The sequence below is a fragment of the Oxyura jamaicensis genome, chromosome 3 (genome assembly GCF_011077185.1).
Source record: "Oxyura jamaicensis isolate SHBP4307 breed ruddy duck chromosome 3, BPBGC_Ojam_1.0, whole genome shotgun sequence".
In the NCBI taxonomy this organism is placed as follows: Eukaryota; Metazoa; Chordata; class Aves; order Anseriformes; family Anatidae; genus Oxyura; species Oxyura jamaicensis.
This window is the reverse complement of record NC_048895.1, coordinates 113,673,729-113,681,011: the sequence shown is the minus strand read 5'-3', so window position 1 is coordinate 113,681,011 and position 7,283 is coordinate 113,673,729. Positions and strand designations below refer to the sequence as shown.

The 7,283-nt window shown below is 38.8% G+C and overlaps 1 long non-coding RNA gene across 1 annotated transcript; it reads right to left on the bottom strand.

Annotated features, from left to right (window-relative positions):
• On the bottom strand, nt 1-3,146 carry LOC118164954. Its single transcript, XR_004749767.1, has 2 exons — nt 2,868-3,146; nt 1-769 (listed from the first exon to the last, which is right to left on the bottom strand). It is a non-coding gene; the product is annotated as an uncharacterized LOC118164954 (long non-coding RNA).
• Between the last annotated feature and the right edge of the window lie 4,137 nt (nt 3,147-7,283).

The following is a 7,283-nucleotide window of genomic DNA, read 5'->3' as shown; positions in this document are numbered from 1 at the left end:
TGTTTGGTGCTAGTAAAAGACTTAAAAGCCATTATAACAGATACATCATAATGATTGCATAACTGTGTGCATTGTCTCTGATCCTTGCAGTGACTACAGACTCCACAACAGATCATGCCTTTCTCCTAGCACACCCCATTCTTGGGGAGTTACATATTTCAAGGTGGCAACCTCAAAAACCCTTCCTGTCTCTACCAGGGATCCAGAGCAGACAAGGAACTGCTATGGGAGAGCCAACGGAAAGGGGTTATTTCCCATCCTCTTCTTCACCTACTTCAGATGGAGTTCTCTGCCGGTACCTGGCTGCTCTAGGACAACAGTGGCTGAAGCATGCCCCATATCATGGACTTTTTTGGCTCAGTGTGGACAAGTACACAGTTTAGAGAGTAAGACATATTCCAGCTACAACAATTCTCTCACTTGTGTAATGGACAGGAATAACCAACCTTATCATAGGCACCGTTCACCTAAGCAGTATCCTGCCTCTCACCATTACAAAAATAATGGCCTTTAATGGCAGACAGGCAGAAGAATCCTGTGATTTTGCTCTTTCTCTATATTTGATATTCAACAGTCACAATATCCTTTTAGCACAGAAACAAACTTTAATGTCATTTTGAAAATGAATCATCCTTAGTTATGATAATGATGGATATTCTCAGAATGTGTGTAGTCTTCTGAAAACTGCAAGATGAATATATTTTACAACCTTTCGTGCTGTAGGCCTCGATTCACTTATTTGTAGAATTTGAAGAAATGTTCTTGAAGCCTGCAAAGCAAAAATGTGCAGTAAGCCTGCAAATGTGTGCCTAAGCCTTGATTGATTTGACACTTTAAAGTGTTACAACATTTCAAAGGTGAGGATGCAAAACTGATGAAATCATGTTATGTGTGATGGGTTTGAAAAATCCCTCCCGAAACTGAGGACTGCCTCTCACTTAGACTCTCTTAGACTCAGGCTGCATAATGCAAAAATTCTTCCCCACATTCAAGAAAGAGATATTGTGCATGCATTAAAATAACAATTGTTCTCCGTGAAAAATAGTTGAAACAAAGTGTACATCCATTGGAGTAAAATATGTCCAAGAAAGATACCTAATTTTTAAATAATGACTTCATCAAGGAGCTATCTTTCCATAACCTGGCAGGTGGCAGGAAAATAGTGTTTAACAACACACACAATACATTTATGAGAGAAATAAATTTTAGGTAAATGACAATGCACTCCAAAGACTGGCTAGACCTATCATAACTTCCAAACTATATCACGCATAATAAAAAACAAGAGAAAAGTGATGCCACATTATCTTTTTCAAGACTATTTTCACATTAATAGGCTTTTATTTTTAGTTCATTTTGCCTGCACCTCTCTATTTCTTTCCAACTAAAATCTAAGGAAAAAACTCCACACATTCCAACAAAACTAGAAAATACACAGTCGTGGACTTGATATAATATCTTAATATTATATCTCTGAGAGCAGGCAAAACAAAACAACGAATCTCATAAATTCTAAAATGTTGAAAATAGGCTTCTAATAATGTAATGCCTTCAGTGCATTCCTTTTCCTGCTTTCTTCAGATATGAAGAGGAAACTCTATTTTTTTAATCTGCCTGTCAGCTTTCAGCAAATGGTCTTTCATGTATCACAAAGGCAAAAATGTACTTACTGTAAGAGACGCGTCATCCACATCATCACTGGATAATGAAGTTCACTAACCTTACTGTTTTAAAACATGCTAATAAAAATTTAACATCCTTCACACTATTTTTAATATATCAAAATTTTCCCCCATTTTCACAATAAACATGTTATTAATATTTGATTAAGCCAAGAAATATAGGCTTTACACTCACTACCAACATCCTGATAAGCAAGAAAACATTAACGCATTGACCAAAATGCCGCAACTTCCATAGTATTCAAATACAGTCTTGAAGAAAATCATATGCACTGAATGGAAGGACAGCTTTTTGGAACGCATTCACAAGTAGCTGAAATTGCATGGTAGATAAAACCTTCTGATCCACAGTTAAATCTAACTTGACAATAAATATAAAGGGAGGCTACAGTGAGCTAACAAAGAATGTGAGTATAGTACCATAATGAAGTTGCATTTACAATTCTCAAACTTCTGATTTTGATCGCTACATTGAGGAAATGCATTGATTTTTAGTGCATTTTTGGCTGCAGTTTTGTAGAAACATGTAGATTTGGCTTAACCTTCTCTCACATACTTATGTAAAACCAGAAAAATTAATTTGAATTATCAGCTTACACAAGACAAAGAAATCTCTTTTTTTTATTTATTTTTCCCATCCAGTTTTTTTACTTCCAGTTCTGATTTGTCCCTCCATACCGTTTGTCTTCCTTTTAACTCATCATACAAAAAAAATGGTTTTATCAAACAGATTTACTTTGAGCATGAGTCATCACCTTCTACATAGCATGTTATATCTAGTGCCAAACTGTCCAGTCACGTTCTGCGTCAGCCACATTTTTAGTCTGCTCTGCAAGAGTAAAGACGTTATCAAAAAATAGAGTGCCATTAAAAAAATCGTGACTGCTGTACTATACAACTTAATCATCTGAGCAGAAACGTGCCTTTTCCACTATAAGGAGACAACCCTCATTAATTTCCTCACTAATAATTAGCCAAAGACAGGCTTTTAGATAAATTATATGCAATCAAAAATAAACGTTGTTCTAACTCTTTCTATGCCATTTTCAAGTGGATTTCCTGACTCTGCTCATATGCCTCTTTGTTCCACTGCATTAGTGTGCTGAACAAGCAAGAAAGAAAAATTTTAAAGAAAACAGAAACAATCTAAAGATAGCTTTACACATTTTTAGATTAGCATCTTACCATTTTACAGCCATATAAGAAAACAATGGGTGTGTACTCAGGCTCTTATCAGGGATCTTTAGTGACCTCAGCTGGCCCCAGAAATGCTGCAGAACCTGGTGTTTTACTCCCTGAGATCCCACCCTGGAACCACAGACTTCTGTCTAGCACCCAGGTTCCCAGCATGCTATTTTAGGAGAGAGGTAAGTGTCTCCAAATTAGATACAAATTGCAAACAAAGACTGAGTGAGGTGTGGCCTAATTCAGTTTAAAAGGAAATAAGGTCTGACATGTTTTAATCTTCTCCCACCCTCTGCGCTTTGGCATGGGTAAAGGTTATAGACATCCCTTGGCATGGCAGAGAGCAATCAGAGGAGGATAAGGCCAGACATTTGAATTTGAATTTCCCGCAGATATATATTCTCCCCGGAGCATTTTGTTAGGATCCTTTTATCTGGCTCCCAGCCACCCCACAAATGAGTACTTGCTATGTTAAGAATAAACATAGAGATCTTACCAACCTCTTTCAGACTCAAATGGCAGGGACTGTCCCTTGATGTAAATATATTTATTTATTACTCTGCCTATAATATACTTCAGCTGTAGTTTGCTAGGTTTTTCATTTAGTAGCAGTGTTGTACCAGTTCCTGTCATTTTTTTCCTTAAGCATTGCTATTTCTGCTATACTGGCTGTTTGAGGAGGTTAAGAACTGAGGAGCTGGTCTACGATACAAAAAAAAATAATCCTATAAATATATATATATATTTAATCTGGGTAAGCTCCTTAGCACAATTCAATATAAGGCTCAATATCAATATTTTGTACAACTAAGGGGCTGCAAAGAGACAGAAATGAGCTTTGTGGAAAAGAGGGGATGGGGGTGGTTAAAGCCATCACACCTTTTCCTATCCCTACACCCCCTAACAAAGAGTACCTCCCCAGTTTTCCTGCAGGCCCCTTAAGGCATTAGAATGCTGCTGTAAGGTCTCCCTGGAGCCTTCTCTTCTCCAAGCTGAACACCACCAGCTCCCTCAGCCTGTCATAGCTGTTAAGCTATGATATTACTTCATGTCTAGCTCACAGGTGTGTTTTCAGATGTAAATGGGGTTTTCTAGTCATACAATGACCTTTGGAAAACAGAGGAAGTTAAGCCCTATCTTCAATGGCCTTTTGCAATCCCATTTTGTAATGCCAGGGTGGCTTCTTCTGCTTTGGTTTCCCTCACAGAGGAATCTCAGCCTCGCAGCCAAATCAAGAGGCAGAACTTCATTTACTTAGGTGGTTGTAGCTCTCTGATTTTCACCTGGTGTTTCATGATGGAAAACCACTGCAGCTCTGTCTGCTTTGTCAGTTGCCAGAAAATACTAGCAAAGTGATTTTGTTACCAAGAACAATGCTCTCATCCAACTAGTTACAATATGCAAACGAAAAATTCATATGGTAACCTACTAGATGTGAGAAGTAAAGATGTCTGTCTGTTCTTTCCCAGGTAAAGTGTCGAGACTGAGTTTATGGGGTGGAACTGAGGGATGAGGGAACAGCAGGCAATAAATAAATAAATAAATAAAATTAGCAAAACAAATGGGATGCCTCATTTGAGAGCATCCTGCAAATGAAGCTACATAGGATCGCTTACACTGATTACTACTGTCAGAGAAAGATCATCTCCAGTATCACCACTATGTTTCCTCCTTACTGAACTGGTTACATTTCTTAATCTGGCAGAAAACTCCCCATGGTCTCACTCAGTTGATGTTTTGCTTGGCTTTATGGTTGAGCTGGCTTGCTACTGGGTTCAGCCAAGTACTACAGATACAGAGGCAGAAGAGGAAGGGTGATATCTGGGACTGAGATGGACACAGAAAGGAATTGAATCTCTTCCAGCCATAGTGGGAAGCTATCAGATAGCTCCACCTCAGCATCATTCCATGTGTGCTTTTAGAAGAGATGGCTGAGCTCTCTTTTTTTCTCCTCAAATCTGTTTCCCCATTTCAGCCATGAGCATAGTCTCTCCCCATCAACAGTGAATTGATGGGCTTGTCCTTATCCAGTAGGTGTTCTGTGAAAGTAAAAAAATAAAAGGAGATGATAAAAAGACAGTGGCTGTGGGTGGGAAGTGGTCCAACAGGGGTTCACCTCACCAACAGGAAAGTGACCTTTGAGCTAATGCCAGGTTGCTCCATGAGTGGAAGCAGCATCTTTTCCCAGTGATTTCTTTGAAAGTACTGAGGTCTTCATGTCTGAGCATCTAATTTAGAAGAAAAGGAAAAACACCTAACTTATGCAACAAAAACACCTGAGAATAAATCTGCTGTGAGAGAAGAGGAGAGGAGAAGAGAGGAGAGGAGATTTATCCATTATCTCATTCTCCATTCACTGGCTTTTCTGTTCAAGAGCCATTTCCCATGGTATTTAATACTCATGAATACAGGTACTTCTCGGTATGAATAAAGACCTAAGCAAATAGAGGTAAGGGGAAGATTATCCTATTCCTATTGCAACAGTATTGCAAAATCAAGTGTTTTTCAGAAATTGCTTGTGTACATGCTCTTATCCTGTAATAAACATGAAGTAACAAAACCCACAATGAAAAAGAGACATAGTACCTCCTATTTTTTACTGGACATGCAGAGAAAGATCAGACACCTGAGGAGTCACTGTGGGTATTTATTCATTGCCAGCTTCATCTTACCCTGGGTTGACCGGGTTAAGATACCTGCACACTCAGGACATAGAGTTTTTTGTGTTCCTTTTGTTTTGAATTTATCCTTTTAACTTTTCAATAGTCAATTTTCAATAACCCATGCTGAAATAATTCAGCACACTAATCCAGCAGAAAACTATTTCTTTTCCCCCTTTTTTTTTTTTTATTTTTTTTTTGTTAGAGGGGATCATTCCTCTCATCAAATCACAACCTCAACACTGGTTATGAAAGAAGATCTCAGGCAGTTCAATGTATTTGACTTACCTGTATCCTCTACCAGTCCTGTGCTGTAGGATTAAGCACCCGCTTTCACAAAAAGGCAAAAAACTTCCCAAGGAGCGTGGAACAACTCAGTAAGAATTTGTTTCTAGTTTAAGTGTACCTTAATACCTGCAGCTTTAACTCTCTAACAAAATAGAAAACAGGTCAAAAGAACTACTCGTCAGATGAAACACTTCTACAACATTACTGCTAGGATTTCACTGCCGGGGAAACACATTGCAGAGTCTGCCTTGTATTTATCTCTCAGTATATCAGAGGACTGTGTCAAAGGAAATGATAACTAAAAGATAAGTTAGTTCAAGACTGACAAGACCATTCTGTCTATGTTGTTTGAACAGTAACACACGTTAACCAGCATCATTAGCAAAATTGTGAATAGGAATTGCATGCCTGATGGCACTTCTGAGGAGCAGCCACAACCTAATGAGTGCCATGGGTCTTTGGTTATTGCCGTGTACTGCCAGTTACATCTGTGAAACAAGGTGAAGATAAAAGATAAAGAATAATAAAATAGGATGTCATTAATCAGCTTCTACAAAAGTAGCATATCAGTAGATAGCATTTAATAATGCATTGCCCCAAGCAGCTCGATGTCTGAACCTGATCTCATCTTCTGCATAAAGCATCTCCCTTGAGCCCAATCTGCCTTTGTTCACTTTGTGATCAGTAACATTGGACCTGCCTTACTGTTAGTGGGTGGTGGCAGGAGGCTCATTCTGCCACAATACATGGGCTACCTTTTTGCTGGATTTAAGGAACTAACAACAAACATTTAGGTTAACATATCCCCTGTTGAGCCATGGTGTTGCCAGCTAGTCCACCCACTACCAGTTAATAAGCAAGATTGCATGGGCTAGGCACTGAAGACATGTGTAAGCCAAGAGGCACCACACAGCAGCTGGATCAACCAATGCAAATGAGCTAACACATTAAAATGTCAGGAATATCAATGTGGGGTGCGGAATCCATCTTGACTTTAGACATCTGCAGCCAATTTAGTCATACTGAGGGTATTTACTGGAAGAAGAGTGAGAAATCACTAATTTTGTGGAACAATTCATAGGAAGATCAAATTATTTTTTCCTTAAACTGAGGCATACCTATCATGTGATACTCTGGATTGGCAAAGATCTACACATGGGGCTTGGGGGTGCTCTACAGAATATATAGAAAAACAGTGCCCTTCTGGAACAGCAGCAGAAGGCCAGACAAGACATTCTGGTGTATCAAAGTTAGCACTAGATGTCTCTGAGTGAGCAACTGAATTCACAGCCTCTGTATACTCTTGGCACCTAAAAGTTCAGAAGGCTTCACTGAGAGCATTGACAGAGCTTTCCATTGATTGTGATAGGAGCTTAGATGCTCAGTACATATCCACATGTAGACACATATTTTAATATTTTAATCTGCAAGCCAAATCCCATTCCACAAGGTCCAGCAGTAAATCCTA